This window comes from Anopheles moucheti, chromosome 3 (assembly GCF_943734755.1).
Source record: "Anopheles moucheti chromosome 3, idAnoMoucSN_F20_07, whole genome shotgun sequence".
Classification (NCBI taxonomy): Eukaryota; Metazoa; Arthropoda; class Insecta; order Diptera; family Culicidae; genus Anopheles; species Anopheles moucheti.
This window is the reverse complement of record NC_069141.1, coordinates 67,683,384-67,700,539: the sequence shown is the minus strand read 5'-3', so window position 1 is coordinate 67,700,539 and position 17,156 is coordinate 67,683,384.

Below are 17,156 nucleotides of genomic sequence, written 5' to 3'. Positions count from 1 at the left end.
CGCGCTGACGACTACTATTAAACAGGTTGATTTGTCTCGTTTTCGCACCTCGCCACGATGGTCGCCCGCTTTCCTACTGTCTACCAGTGGCTTTTGACCATCCGGGGCGGGGGGGTTGCTCTTTTCCACTTTGAAACGAACCAACAAAAAAGATTACCCATTTGATTGGATTCGATTTCATCTTCATCACACACAAACCCCAAACAAAACCATCCGAACCCGCCGAAGCGACGTCGAGAGCGTTTCAGCGCGCAAATTTGTGCTCGCCTTAGTTGATACGACAGTAGTGGTGGGTTCTCCTACTTTACGACCATTTCTGCTGTCTCTCTGCCTCTCCTCCTCTGTTTCTGCCCCTTCCTTCACCTTGATCGTCCCGATTAACCTTCTCCCATTCGGACATGGGTCCCATTGCCTTTTTGGTTAAAGCTTTTTGGCAATCTTTAAGCAACCAGACCGAATGGCAACGGTCTGCAAAAAACGAGGTAAAGCCGGAGCGTTTCCATTTCTCCTGCGCGATGTACACTATTTGCCGTTTTTTTTCTTTCTTTCTTTCTTTTGTTTTTGGTGGCGTTGTGGCGAGTGAAAATTAGAGGCGTCATTTATGTGCAACTTTAAATTCCGAACACCAAGATCAGCAAAGATCGTGTGCACGTTCGACTTCTTAAGACGGTAGCGGCGATAAGGTGATGGTGGTGTTTTGATTGTTTTAATGGCTACTGGTTGAAACGAGCATGAATTAATTAACGTCACATTAATTATGATGTTCAACGTAATTCGTTGATTTAAACTGATACAGCCACCGCATCGTGTTTGAGAGATCGTAAACTATTTTTATGAGCCAGCAGCATAAGACAGCATTATATGCGATGGTTAATAAATCAATCAAAATTTTCTCATATGCAAGATCATTTTTCTCCGATGGAGACGGATGGTCTTTCACGAGAGCCAACGCGTTTCAAGAGTGATCCACTTCTCATACAATTAAAATAATATTTTTTTATGTTGAGAAGTAATTCATTTACTTATTTGCTAGATTGACTATTTTCAGAATTATCGCTCTCTCTCTGAGCCAATGTTAATTTATTTTCTTCAAACTACATCTCACTACTTTAGACAACGTGTACTGGGAGTTCATTCTTGCGAAAATGATCAGCCGGATATTGTACGTGCAATACGTGTAATTGCATTACGTTGTGACATTTATTGCAAAACGTTCCAGTACCTGGAAACGATGCTCATCCCGCAATGAAGCCACACCAAAGCATTGACACCATCGGACAAACCGCAATTGCATTGGAAATCTATCACATTCAATGAGGGGAGGAGGAAAATACATAGATATACCAATGTGCAACACTCACCTGGAGGAGCCATTATCGTTCAGGTCTTTCAAATTCGTGCTCGCATCCTTCCGATCATCGTCCCTGCTGCTGCCAGTCGACGGGTCTTCACCATCCGAATCGTAGCCTGCAATCGAACCGGGCTGATGGTGGTCATCGGTACTCCCGGCGGGACCAAAGGTGGTCCCGGTACCGCCCCTTCCCGTCGCACTCTTGTCACCTTGGATCAGCATCGCATCGGTTCCATTTTGAATGTCCGCACGCGAACCAACCGAAGACAGCAGCGTTGCACCAGCCCGTCCACGTGAATCAACACCTACAACCGGAACGAGGCTGCGGCGGGACTCGTTCATTCCGGCAACCAGGCACCAGAGCACACCAGCGGCCTTCGTTGCCTCCGGTGACTGGCTTCCTCGTCGGCAGTGCCGGGGTGTTGTGTGTGTTTTTTATATTCCAAAAAAAAAGGCAACGCTATCCTGCCACCAATTGTCCACCCTCGAGTCGAGCTATCCTACGCACTGCCCGGTTTCAATGCTTAACTCGTCCGACATCAGGTTTGTTGCAGCTTGTTTACTCATATCCCAGTGTGCATTTCAGGTTGATTGGCGCTGGGTAGAACTGCAATGAACCTAAAAAGACAATGACACAAAAAACAGATCAGTCACGGTTATATTTCATTCTCGAGACTCGAGAAAATCATGTAATGAAGGTGTAGGAGTAATTCAACAAAACGAAGAAGAGAAGAGAAAAAAAAGCTGGAATAGACGAGCAGGGGAAACGCAAGAGATGAGACGATGAGCTACCCTGTGCATAACCAGACCAGACTGCGAACAACACACACACACGGGAACACTGGCGGAACGCTGATTAGAACACCAACTGCGAGCGGCAAGGTTTTTCGCCCGGGGATGGTTCCATTCATCGGCTAAAAGTTAGCTCGTTAGTTATGCTGGAATCGGATCTGCCGGAATGTGTCCCGGCGTGCATAGTAGAAACGGTGAATGCGCCACATTTCTGCTGCTGCCAGTGCCCAAAGTGCCTGGCTCTAAATGAGGACACACCGAGCGACAATTGACATGCAATCAGTGGCACATGCGATACCATAATGAGTCCATAATCTTGATGCCCGTAAAGTGCTTGGCAACACGGCAACAAAAGAGGGAAATGAAAAACCACGTCGCCAAATCAGGATACACACACACACACACACACACACACACACACACACACACACATACACACACAGGTTTCAAGGACTATCTATTTACATGAAGTTTTTTTTGTTCGTTTTGTTTGTTTGTTTAATGTTGTTCCAGATATAGAAAGTTAATCAGGCGGTTCGCAACATGTGACGTCGCACTGGTTTGATTTGCAGGGATACGAATTAGGCGGTAAATGAATTGAAAGTAGTTTACACAAACTCCCACACTTCTGCCAGCACAATTCACTGCCAGTAGGTGACGCCCTGCTTTATACGCCTCCTCATGAAACTCATCGCACACACTTTTTATTGCAAAGGAATTCTTCCTTCCTGTGGTTTTCTTGTAAAACGCATATTCGGTCACGTACGCTTCTGCCGATAGGCTTACAGGCGCTGTGATTGCGCTGTAAACGGTGAACGCACCAGAGTTATATATTAACAATGGTGTTTTTTCTTATATTTGCCGCTTGCCGGTTCAAAATGCTTTATTTGAACCTAATCAATTCAATTCACCTGGAAGATGGAGAATGTGTTATAGACAAATGTCCTAAAACCAGCAGAAGTAACAAAGAAAATGTACACGCATCTCGAAGTACAAAGTAAATTGTGTACACACTCTTACCTGTCCCAGCGGGTCATCAACTTCTACCACAAGCCATTGCTCAGCGCAAAGGTCAGCGGAGGACGCATTCGAACCACAGCCGTAGACAAACAACCTGTTTCAAACGGTGAAACATTGTCTTGGGTCGTACCTAGGGCAACTGATTTTGTTGCTACCTTAGAAGAGTAGGAAATTCAATTACGCTTTATGCTGTTCCATTCTGAAGTTACTGACCCTTGTAAGATGCACACCCTTGGACGGCAGAGTGCAAAGAACTTTGTGATTTTATTGAACCACGAACACCATTTTTAGAAGATACAAAGAAATGATGTCATAATAATATATATTTTATAAATGAATTATCAAACAATTTGTAAAAAAAGATTTTTTCCTTTTTGTAAACAATTGGAACAATTTTATTGTTACAAAAAATGTTGAACATTACGATTTAAAATACTCTTCCATATCATCCATATCATCCCCGTCATCACTATCTCCATAATTTGCATCATCCTCATCCTGCCAAGAGTGTTACTGATTCCACATTTTAGCATGGATTTGACGACGGATCGCTTCGCTGACGCCTCTCCATGCAGTAAGGACCCATTGTCATATGTCTGGAATGGTATTTTCTTAATTCTTCCTGAAGGAATCAGATTCTAATCAACCCCTTGTATCCACTTCCTCCCTTCTTCTCTTATCAAACCCTTAAACGGTTTGTTGAGGCTGACGTCCAGTGGTTCCAGCTGACTGGTAAGACCTCCATAAATGACTTCCAGAAACATTTTGCTTTGAACAGCAAATTGTTCAACTTCTGCTGTCAGATGATCTCTAAATGCATCCAGTACAAGCATTGCTGTTCTTTGTATAAGAGCTCCAGGTCTCTTCTTCCAAACATTTTGAAACCACAGAATCATCCCAGTCTTATCCATTCATCCTTTTCCTTGAACATAACGACCGTTGATCTATGAAACTAGAACGGAAAAGTTCCTCCCCAGTATAACGATCCCTTTAATTTGAGTTTGGTCATTTTTTACCTAAAAGGAGGTCATTATACACGCTAAAATACGGTACTTCCTTGAGAGGCTTCTTCAAACGTTAGTAATTTGTAATTATTGTTATGTAGGCTTCTACAGTTGGATAACATTTTTAATAAATGATGTTATATAAAAAGGTCGTTTAGCTCGGTCCTAACATCCTACGTCTGAACAGATCACATTTTCACGGTACAAATTCGACCTGACCGCGAATTTTGGAGCGGCATTCTGATATGAGTTCTTCATTATAATTATATTATAATTATATTAACATTATACCTCTCCCACATTGAATTATTTCTTCATGAATATATTGCCCTAAACAGTCAAAAAATTATTATCAATCAAATATGTCTATTAAACAATGATGCAAAAGGTCTCATACAAGTGTGAAATAGTGTTTGCAAAATTTAAACAATACACCCCACAACATCTCTTTCACCACATGTTTGTGTGTGTCCCTCCTCGGTTCCGAGATTCCGGGAATGCAAAGCATTAGATTTTCTTTTCCCACAAAATTGTGTCACATCGTACTGCATACAGCAATCGACAAACGAGCAAGGCTTATTACGGGTGTGGTTAACGGAAGCTCACGTCGTTTCCAGGCTGGTAACAGGAAACAAAACACGCAGATGGAAAGCAAAAACTGAAGCACCAACCAGATTGTTTGTGTGGAACATGTTGTCCGTTAGCGGAAACGGTCAGACGCTACGAGGATCTTGCGCACGTTGAACGAACCGTGACCAACCGTGATGGCGAGAGAGCAAGCAGAACAGAACGACATTAGCAGCAGGACATCAAGGAAGAGTGAAGCTGTGATGATGACACAAATATCCAATCAAAATAACTAGAGCCAGTTGAGGGCTTTAGCTGCGTGTGCTAAGAACAATCACAAAATCTGTTTTCCCGCTGTACATCACTTCGAAACATATTCGCCAATAAAAAAATGCTAAAAGCAGCGTATGATAAAATGCATGTTTCCTACACAATTTATTCGTTACAGCTAGACAAAGCTAAAAATATTTTTAAAAAACAATACACATATGGCAACCCCCTTACATCGACTGTTTTTAATAAGAGCTTTATCTACTTAGCTACCGAAGAGTCCGAAGGGCGGCAGTTCACCGTAAAAAGTCAGTGAAAGATAAGTGCCGGGGCCGCAAAACAACATTAAATCACGCAAACAACTGGAGATTGAACTCACAGCTGTGCTTGTGGCACTTCGTAAAACTTTTAGTGTACACTAATAGAGGAGTATATTTTAAGGAACTGTGTCTGATATAATGGAAACTTTTATAAAACAAATCATCGCACAGATTTGTAAATTTCTGGAGTAAAAATTACAAGAAACTTAATGTAACATACACAGTAAGCAAATAAATCCCTGACCAACTTATTACCAACTACCACGCTGTGCAAATGCCTTCGGTGACTCTACATCGCGGCGGTTTCCACCGTGGAATCACGTACCGAGTAAGATAATGGTGATAATAAAACGACAAATACGCGCGACTTTAGTGCCGCACACCGAAATGGATGCAATGAGACAACATTACGCGAAACAATTGGTGACACATTGTGTGTTTTCGTGGGCCCGGCAGGCAGGGGGATTCCAGCTTGGCCTTGACAGTTGCTAACGTCATCGTCGTGTGAAAATAGCAGCACGAAACGAGATGCTTCGTTGTAAATTTGTAGAGCGAAATAAATCCTACAACGTACTGAAATAGCTGACCGATCACCCAAATGATCCCTACATTAACTCCTTTTTTTCCTAAAAAAAACAAGTAATGGAGACGGACATTAACGGATATTTCATCCAACGTACGTAAATGCATAGAACTCCTCTTTCGTTGATTGTACCTGTACTGCCTGTACACCACACAACACCATATCAACCCCGCGTTGCAGCGTTTACAATTTTGCTGATCGTTGGGAGCATTCTTGCGTAAATGCTAACTCGTGGACTTTTCTTTGATTTCATTTTCGTCAATTATCGACGCATAGAATTACGCTCATTCTGCACACAGTTCTGCCCAGGGGAAAGGGTAGGACAGGGCAGCAATTCCCTTCCTCCCTGGACCGTCACAAACTTCTTCCTTCGGTGAAGGTTTCCTATTATCGTCACCGACTTCCAGCAGGGATTGCATTTCGTAAATGCGCTCTGCGTCGTTTCATGCATGTTGCCATGTGTTTTCCCTGGACAGTTTCCATATCACCACTCACACACACATATATCACACCATAGTCCACAACAACGAAATGTCTTATGAGACCGATCAATTACTGAAAAGTTTGCCCTTTTCGCCAGCACTAACTTTTCAATTAAGTAAATCATTTCGCCCCCGGCAGTGTGGTGGGGGATAACCGGAATATCCCCGATGCCGGCGGGATTTCCGACCACTGCTCGAACTTAACTTTTCTTACTTTTGCTCATGCATTTGACCACTTTCCACGAAGTTTCCACCAAATTACTACTCGTGTGCCACACACACCGCCGGGGCGCGGGCTTTGCGGGACTGGTTCGGATTCTCCTGAAAGCCTACATGCCCACAGACACACAAGGCAGGCCCATGAGCGGACAGGCCAGGTCCAATTGCTTTGGTTTCAGTTTTGCTAGCCGTGCACGTTTTGTTTGGTAACAGCAAACAAAAAACGTCAACGGTCGGTGGACAAACCCCGTTTCTTAAGGCTTTCGTGAGCTTGGGTGTTGGGTTGGAAGAAGTACCGAAGAAGGACCGATAGAGGAGCGAAGAGTTAAAACACATTTCACAGACGTCACCCGAAAATGAAGTCCTTGAACAGTTGAGGGAGGGGGAGGGGGGAGGAAGGGTGGTCAACTCGAAAAGCTTACAAAGTGCACACCTTGGAAGTTGAAAATTCCATCCTGCCCACCAACATTTGCATAACTATACCAGATCATTTGGGGTCGTCGCTGGTTACGCACACTGGCAAGCGGAAAATTTGCATATGTGCAAAATGATATGCACCAGATTGCGCTGATCGCTGCTGTTAGCGGCAAAAACAATCATTTGCGAAGTGAATTTACATGGCAATCACGGAATATGCCTCGGCACCTGTACAACTACAAATGGATGGGTTTAAATTCTGGGAAAGTTACTGCTACTGCTATTGTAGATACAATGTTGCAAAGCGTAAAATACAAGCATAATTGTAATGACTTTGCTGGATAATCAACTTTGCCCTGCCACAGTGGGTCACGATGGGAGGTGTAATTTGTAATTTGCTATTGAATATGTACGATTAATTGCATGGCGTAGTTTGCACAACCATTTGGCTGTTTGCGTTGCGAACTAACACCGCTGTATCCGCGGGTGTCTCAAGTAGATGTTGATGAGGTCCCACCACTAACCCCTAACGTTGGATTGAGATGGTCCAGTTATCTATTAACATTTAAATTATAATTTTATTAAGATATTTCAACGCAAAACCGAATTGGTGTTGGAACAAATATTTGCAAAAGAGATAAGGTTTCCACTTGCAGACAGATTTCTTCTTGACTCCCAAATGTCAATCTCCAGATAAGGCCCATTGCACGCACGCGAATCTCAATGTAATGTAGCTTGATTCTATTTCCTTTGTTTTTTTTCTAAAATATTTTCAACTACAACTGATCATCCTCGAACAGTTGACAATTGCCAAAAGCAAATAGCTAAAGGTTCTAATAAACGCTGAGTACAAATTTCTAAGCTCAGATGCAGTCTTGGAGCATTTGTTCGCCGTTTAGGGTAGTTGTGTATGTCCCTTTCTCTAACCACCCTCTGTGTAAGGTGTGAGGGCAAACGTCCTTTTACGAACTTGTCTATAAAAGTCATTGTTTGGTACGCTATTTGATGTCTTACAGACAATTGCTATAAAATTCCTTACATATTAGTCGAGGAAGTGTACCAACTACCATACTAAAATTGCTCACATTGCCTCAAAATTTGGAGCCTTTTTAGTCTAGTGAGTAGTGTTTTAGTTGCCAGAAACATTTTTTTTTTTCACAAAAATCGAAGTGAGGTCCGTGATATGAGCGACCTATAGAACTATATCTTATCATAGCGGTTGATATAGCTCTTCTCATCCTATAGATAACCCCTACGTTTTTGGCGATTTTCTTTATTACGTTGTCGATGTGATCCATAAATCCAAGCATAAGACATAGTAGTACTTAACATAGGAAACAATTTCTACAGGTACTCCATCAATGACTACTGATACTTACGGATCATATTTATTTATTTAACACTAATATGGTCCTCCACAAGGGCTAAACAATAGGGGTACTTGAAAACTGAAACAAAATGACCGAGGAAGCGGATGAGGAGGATTCGAGGTAGTCACGAAGAAGCAGACGCAATTGGGTTACAGGAATATTGAAGACTAACAGGTTGTAGGATTCATCAAAAGCCGACAAGCGTTGTAAGAAATGGATCGTTTTGGCCATACCGCGTGAGTCGAGTGGGAATGGAAAGTGGAGATCGTTAACGTAAAGGACGGAAGGGGGCATAGATGGGAATTAAGCATAGAAGGAAAGGGACGTCAGTATTATGGAAAAGGAGGCTGACGATGAAGCCAGCTTGGAAAATGAAGTGTCTGCCCTTGATGGTTTCGAGCCCTGGGAGGCGACAGCTAATCGGATACGGAGGCTTCACCATCCGAGAATCGTTAAGGATTGCCTAATTGTTACTATTAGAACCTTTATTTTTCCCCAATTAAACATTAGTTTTTTTTTATATTTTAATCAAGAACGAATAGCTTCCAGATCGTTGTTGACATTAAGTTTAATCGAAAAATTCGAAACTGGAGGCCTCCGAAATTTTCGATAAATCGTTTGGCGAATGTCGTCGAAAGATAAATAAAATAAATAACGTAGTGAGGTGAATTCAAACCCCAAATAAGGACACAAAGAGCATTTAATGAGGCATCAAAAGTTCATTAAGCATATTTATTTCTTTTGGTTATCAATTTACATTTATTTCGCGTTCGATTCACATGACATCACAGTTGAGTACAACTCATACAAAGGGGGCTTACTTTTATTACAATTCATTATTACACTCAATGTTCAGCATAATTACCGCGCGTGCTTTCCAAGAATGCAGTAATGCAGAATGAAAGAATTTCTTCGAAAAAGGACATCCTTTTTCATGTCACTTGAGGACCGCGTTTATCTTGGATTTGTTTAAATTGATTTTAGTAATTTAAAAACATTTTTATAAAAAATACTGAAACTCAGCCTGCACCCAAGCTAAAATAAAGAAACGATTCGAGGGAAAATATCCCTGCGGAAAAGCTCACAATTTCCCGGAACATCTGCTCATTCCATCTTCGTTGCCTCAAGTACCTCCGAAGGAAGGATTTCAAACGAAATATTCCACAGCATTCCTCATTTACACCTTTTTCTCTAATTTACTTCAAATAGGGAGGAAATTGAAGAAAGCAAAAACACAACCCCCAAGAATACTGCTCGACCATCCTCGACGATGGGGCGGAAAGCTGCTCGAAAAATGTTCCACGCAAGCGAAACGCCCAGATGGCGCTGCGTTCATTCTTCCCGATAGAGGACGCAGCGATAGAAGCTGCACCTTTCCATGCGCTTTAAGTGTTGAATGAAACATAACAACAACATTCGAATGTTGTTGCGATAGAAAAAAAGGGAAAAGGGTGCAACCACCAGTTGCAAAACTAAACCAATCCCCAATGCATTTGGAAAGGATCGGTCGGGGATAAATTTATTCAAATTGGTACAAAAATCAAGCAAAGCACTGTTTTTTTCTGGACAAAGAACTGGATGGCCTTCGAGATGCAGGGTTGGTGGCATTATGAGTACGAGAGAGCATCGATGTTCGCCTGTGGGAATTAATCATACATAACCAGTGTACATACGCCTATAAAACCCACAGGACTGCGACAACTGGCCAACATTTTGCGCCGGTAGTATGAGTAAATGGCTAATGGCTAACGGTGGTTGCGTGCGATCGAGAGCTAGAGATACTATTGAGATGGTTTTAGTGTGCGGGTTTGTGTTTCCACCACTCTGGTTGATAGCCGCGCTGAAGACGCTTGGCAGGCGCCAACACTGCACGCAGCCAGAGACGTGTCAATGGAAAACAAACAAACCCCGATGAACAATGGACGAGATTGGCTTCTTGTCCAAAATTTGCATTCATTTCATTAAAAATTATCGCAAGGCACTTTTAACACTTGTTCCAGTGGTTGACAATGAAATACTCAATTACCTAAAGCCCTTAAGAATTATTTAATTAAAAAAATAATTGCTTGCAGTCTTCTAGAATCATTATCAGCCAAATATACATCTTCATAACCGCAAGCGAAAGTCACAGTACATTGTGAACCAGAGTACAATCTAGACAAAGGCAAAATGATGGATCTTTCGCATCCCGGAAGATACAAAGTACAATTTTGATAAGCTCTATCTGAATCGTTTTTATCATTGGCAACTCAATTGGTTTTTTCTACCAAACTAGAATTTGGTACTCATCCCATTTCATGATTGCCATTACCATTACAACGCATCAAACCGTGTGCGGTCATGCGAACGTGATAAGCGTAATGTAGCCTTGAAATTATATAAACCGTAAATATTTTATCGCACACTGTGCGTGATGTGATAAGCATTGTGCATTCGCTTCTAAATTACAAACGGTGCGGAATAAAAATGCATATTAAAACATAAAAAAATGTATATGTAATATAATTACGCCGGAGGCAGTGAATCTCACATCTCACTTTGCTCACATTAACTGACCTATGCATCCCGCAAGCTGATCCTATCACGTTATTATTCAAAGCATTCCGACCCACCCGTTTCCCAATGTCCACCGATGCATTAAACGTCGCACGACGCATTGCTCGGACGGGAGAGCAAAGCAATGAAAAGGGAAGTGTTGACGTTGGCTAAAACGTCGCACTAACACGAAACGGCAATTGTTGTAACTTAAATTTAGTTAAATTTTATGATATTTCGTTACGAATCGCTACACCAGATTAGCCTCTATTGTTACGTGAACATTGTGTAAAAGCGCAATTAATTATCACAACAAAAACTAGAAGCAAAAAACTACAAATATTCACAATTATGAAATGTTTTGTTCTTCATTGCCCGTTGCCCACTACGTTGTAGCTTACAATTACGTCTCGATGGCTTGTCGCTTCGTACGCGATAAACATCGCCCCAATCACGGGCCGCAGCACCTTTTCAAAATACCCCCAAAACAGTATTGCATTAATTGCAACTCGTCCAAAAATAATTCATTTCGCTCGGCGATGCCCTCTCCCGAAAGGATGCCAAAAAATGATTGTCCTTCCGCAGCACCCCGCTGCACGGATCGTCGGTGTATATACACACGAAATCCAGCGTCGTCTGGCCATTTCGCGCCGCATTGCCGACGGAACCGAGACCTTGAAATCCCAAACCCAACTCCTCTCCCATCATTGGAGGGGGGGGGGGGGGGGGGGGGGGCAAAAATGGCAAACGAAAGGAAAAAAATGCCATCACGCACACACACACACACGGGGTGGGTACCCACCCACAGCGTATTGCATAAAGCCCTTGACAGTGATATTGAGGCAGTTTAATTGGTGTTTGTGCCCGGTCGTGACTATATTTATATTACGCCGGCCGGCAATGGTGTGAGATTGCAGTTGCAGTTGCTGATGCAACGTTGCAGTCGGCCGAATAGACACATCGAAAACCGAGGGCCACCTCCCGATCGGCTCCCAACCGACGAGACGTTCCGCTTGCTGCTCCACCGTTTGGTGATGGCGCGTTAGACAATTTTGCTGGTAACACAGCGGTTGCGGTAGTAGCAGTTTATGGTCAAAATGCAATCCGTTTTGATTCCGTTTGATCCGTTTTGATATCTTTTGTTATACAATTAATTCAAGAGTAATCAAAAAGTGAATATTTGTAAAGTTATATGACATACTTAATGGCGATTAGCAAAAAAACACATACCAACAATTTGCAGTGCTTTTAAAAAGGTATCTAAATCTAGTAATTGAAGTAAGCTTTCTTTTAATTTCATTTTAAAACGGCTAGGCCGTCTATCTTGCAAGTAGTGGACAGCATAAAAATTGTGGAGCAGCAGATTGTGTAACAAAATAATGGACATGATGAATTCAAGTTGAAAAAGCTATTTCTGACTGAAAAATGGTTCCTTTTTTGCCCCAAAAACTAAAATATCGATCTATTTAAAAGCAAATGGCGTGCTTTAAAAAATTGCGAAAGATTTGTTTTACGTTTCGATTATTTGATACGATGAATTCTTGGAGTAAAACATATGATTGTTAAATAAAAATTAAAATATTAATTAAAAATAATTTTAATTCATTGAAAATTGGCGTAACGATCTATTAGATTTCTGCCTGCCATTTCAGACTTATTTACTACGACTAGACTAGACTTATTTTACTACGTAGCCGGATTGCTCTGTCCTTGCTACGGGGGGATCGGTCCGGATGGGATTTTGAACCGGTCCTGTCATGTGGAGACCGGCACCGCTATCAATACCGGGCCGCTCAGGTGAAAGAGGATTGATAAAGTCATGATGTTGTGTGAGAGATGCTTTGTGGAGCTTTGTTTCATTTAGCCGTGCTAGTCATTTCATATGTGGCCTATTATGATTGATACTCCAGAGTAGCGAAAGATATGGCCTTATGCGTAACCGGGAGAGAACTTTTTTAATCTTGAGTCGATTGCACATTTCAACAATCGTTAGCGTTTTAAGAACCTATGCCAACACTGTTCCCATGTTTATGTACGGTTGTTTTGCTAAGCAACCTTACAAGCCCTTGCTTCGATAACTGGGTGTTTTGATCGATTGTTCAAGTCGTTCAAGCACTGAAGTAAATTGTGTGACAAATCGACCCCGAAGGTTTATCTTCACAGTTGGTTTAATCCAGTTTTGTTTCATATCAAACATTTGTTTCCTCTATTGCATTATTGTGTTTGCGGAAGGCGGAAAGAATGTACGGGCCTGTAATAATTTATTTGTAAAAATGAGCAAAAACAAAACCGAACCCGAAATTAACATACCGATACAAATTCCATTAATTAAGCCGTTTCTACCCATATCGCGTTAATGAATTCATAGATGACAAACAGTTTGCGGGTGCCATCAAACAGCTCGATGGAACATTCGAGACGCAAACGGGCATAATTCATTTTACCGGCGTAACAAACACACCTACCAAAAAATTGACCCACTGTGCGATGCATTGATAAAACCACCGACAGGTTGCATTGCTCTGTTTTGATTTTTCTTCGCAAAGTGGGTCGGTAAGTATGGCCACGGTTTGTGTGCGACTCTCCGAAATGCATACCGAAAGGTGTCGAATGGTCCGCGACCTATGGCTGCCACACTCCCACCACACTTTGTACCGGAACAATCCGTTCCGGATGGCCATTTGCATCGGAATCGATCGGTACAGCGAATGGGGGTGCATGTCGTGTGCCAGCGGTTAACTACTACACACTCAAATGCCAGCGGAAGCTTCCATTCTACTCGGTTATGCAACGGGTCTGCCATGTCCGACTGCACTCGGATCTCTTCCCTCCAGGCTTTGGGAGCAGTATGGACGATGGGGGAGCACAAACTGCTGCCGATGACTTTTCGTGACAAAACAACTCCTCGTTAAGACGCGTCTCGCCGCTGGACGACCGCTGGGCAATAATTAAACCAGAGTAGGGACGGGCCGCAGGGGGACATATTCAAATGTTTTCATAACCGCCACTGCCTGTTGGCGTCTGCTGCGACATTTTTGCCATATTGTCTCGGATCGGGCGATCGGAAATCCTGGTTCCCGTTGTTTGCTATCCCCGGTCAAATACCACACATATCGTCATCAGCCGCTCGGAGCCGTTCCCGCTAATCTGCGTCGATCGCGATTCGAACTAAAAATAAACAAAACACAAAACCCTCTCAATGTCATCCCACCAACCACCGTGGGTGCCTGTTTGCGTCCGTGCGCCGTACGCACGCCGTACATGCACGGCCACCGATGCCGGTCGCGAACGGACCAGACGGAAGATAATGTGCGTCGGAGAAAGAGCGCACATACAACGTGCACGATAAGCATCGGAGCGGCGGAGGGTTGCCGATGGTTGAAAATGTTGCCGAAAAATGTTGAGATAGGTTGGAAAACAATAACTTCCCGCGCAGTACGGCCAAGTATCGGGGCAGCCCCGTAGCCTTATTTGCGCGGAATGCGGGCCAAGCGTGGTGTTGGTGTGTGGGAGATGATGGTGTGAGCGCGTTTGAATGATGATGGGGACAAACCCCACACACAACCACACATACACACAGACCCTGCGGATTGAAGGAGAAACGCAATAAAATCGCTATCCCCCGAATATAACTGACCTTCTTTCCGTGGTTTCATGTGTTCGGGGGTCCGACTCTTCTTCGTTCGATACTTCGTCACAAGCTTCTCCGGGGCCCCCCCTTCTGAAAGTCGCGCTTGTGTTTGTGTGCCTTGTTGCGGGTTTGTTTCTTTTTTTGCTTTAATTTCTGCTTTCCGTGGTTCCGTTGCTCGCTGCGGTCGTCGTAGCCGCTCTCCGGCTATCAGCAGATGGACACACAACGGCAGCAACAGTCACAGCAGTTGTTGATAATGGGACACGGTGGAATTGTTTGATAGTCGGATTGTGCGTGCCCACATTCCCGTGCTGGGGACAACTCTTTCCAGTTGGAAATTCACGCACAAGCGAGGCGACGTTCTACGCGGAGGGGTGATGCAGTTTTTTGTTATAAAATACGCAACATGACTAGGTCAGAGGATGTGATCTGTAGATTTTTCTAATCGGTGCAGCATGTCTCACACCGTGGTTGCTTTGATCGTTGCCACCATGGCAACCACTGAGCAGCTGGTAAAACACACTTTTCCATTGCGTTGTACAACACAACGACGATTACACTCTTTTCTGGAAACTTTCGTTACAAAACAATCCCAACCTTGGACAACACTGCTACAAGCGCACTGATACGAACAAACGGGGAAACAATGGGCTTACACACTAACGCACCACACGGTAAGGACACTCTGGATTGCTCGATTTCGATGTCTCGCACATCATGTCTCATTGCATTCCCGGCGTTTTGTGCCGATTCCGGACAATTTTTTGGATGCAGCACTGGTCTGCGTTCCGCTCAAACTGTGCCATTTGTGACGGGCACCAGAAACACTACACACACACACACACTTGTACACAGGCACACAACAGCAACAACGGCGATACGGGTTGCGAATAGATCGGCACGAACGTGTATAACTGGTTACGGGGGCAACCTTAAGGCAACCACAGCACCGACAGCAAACATTAGCAGCCTGCTCTATCTCGTAGTTTCTACGATTGTGAACTTTTGTTTTTTTTTCCTTTCTTCGCTCTCCGCCTTTGATACGCTGTTCCACCCGTGTCCACACGCTTTTCCGTAATAAAAACAGCAACCCCCGTCTGGGTGTTGTGTTTGGTGATGGTGATCGTTTCTTTGTTTCGCGGCGACACGGAACACGGGTTTTTGCACTACACGCGACACAGTCGTTGCACGGTGCTGTTTACATTCTATTGCTCACATTTTCCACTATCACCAGCCGCACCGGGCGATCGCAGCGTATTTTCCGCACGCAAACCCTTCCGAAAGGTGGAAAATCACTTTCGTGTGTGCGTATTTATTTATCTACACCACGGAATTTGTGCATTTTATCGTTTTTGACAGCTTGGCTGTCACAAATGCCAAACGATGACAGGTGGAAACTTATCGTTTGGGTCAGCGAAAGTTTGGTTCAATTTCGCATGAAATGTTTCGTGTGAAATATTTCAACAATGACGGTTAAATTTATCAGCGAATATAAATATATAATCTGAATACGTATATATAATCTATATATAATCTTTATTCTCAGCTTGTTTATCAGTGTGATGTTATGCTTGCTGAATGTAATCAAGAAGGGATGATTTTAAACTCATACGAAAGACGAGACTCATAAGTTTTCATATAACGCGAGCAGCTTGTCGTCATGCGTTGGACAAACGAGTTCGTCGTCGAGACCTACTTTTCGAGGATTTATTCGGTGATATCTTCCGTACTTGATTTAAACATTCTATTTCTATGATCTAGGTTAGACCTAGGTCTTATGCTTCCTATGAAATATGCGGAATGGTCCTAATCCTGGCTATTCTACAATTAATTATCGTATGACACAAAGAGACAAAAATCAAGAAAATCAAGAAAAATCAAATAATCAACGCATGTACAGGGCTCCCGAAACATCCGGTTGATTAATTCGAAATTTAAGCTGCAGTCAATTTGAATGAAGACCGCTACAGAGGAATGTTGAAGTCATTTTTATACGAAACATAAAGCAATGCCAGCAGAATGGAGCCAGGGTATACACAGCGCGAATCTCAATTGTGGTGTTGAAGGTACCACGACTGCGCACTCTCCCAATTTAATTAAATACATCCTTTTACTTGATCATCTAAAATCTATAGTCAACAAAGACAAACCTCGGGTACTGAACAAGCTGAAAGCAAACATCTAAACTAAGGAAAACATTCCCGTAAATATACTTATAATAGTGGAGTGGATAAGAGTGAAGTAAAAAAAAAAACAATTGTAGATCAGGGAATTACTTATGAGGAGCGTCAGTTATTCGATATCGTTTTCGAAGCAACCTGGAATATAATTTCATGAATAGCACCTTGCGAAAACCAAGAAACATTTAAACGATAGTTGTGTAGGTTTTCTTTTAATGACCGTTCACTTCGTCAACCTTTCCTGACCCGCTCTGTAGTGCATGAAGTTTGAATAAAGAGATATTTTCCTCGTATTTTCCTAATAGTCAATATTTTCAAGTAAGAGGCGAATGTTTCTAGCTGAAATTCAATACCGTGGGACTTCCACTCGATGTACTTACTTACTTATCCTTTTATTTCACATTATGATTTATTT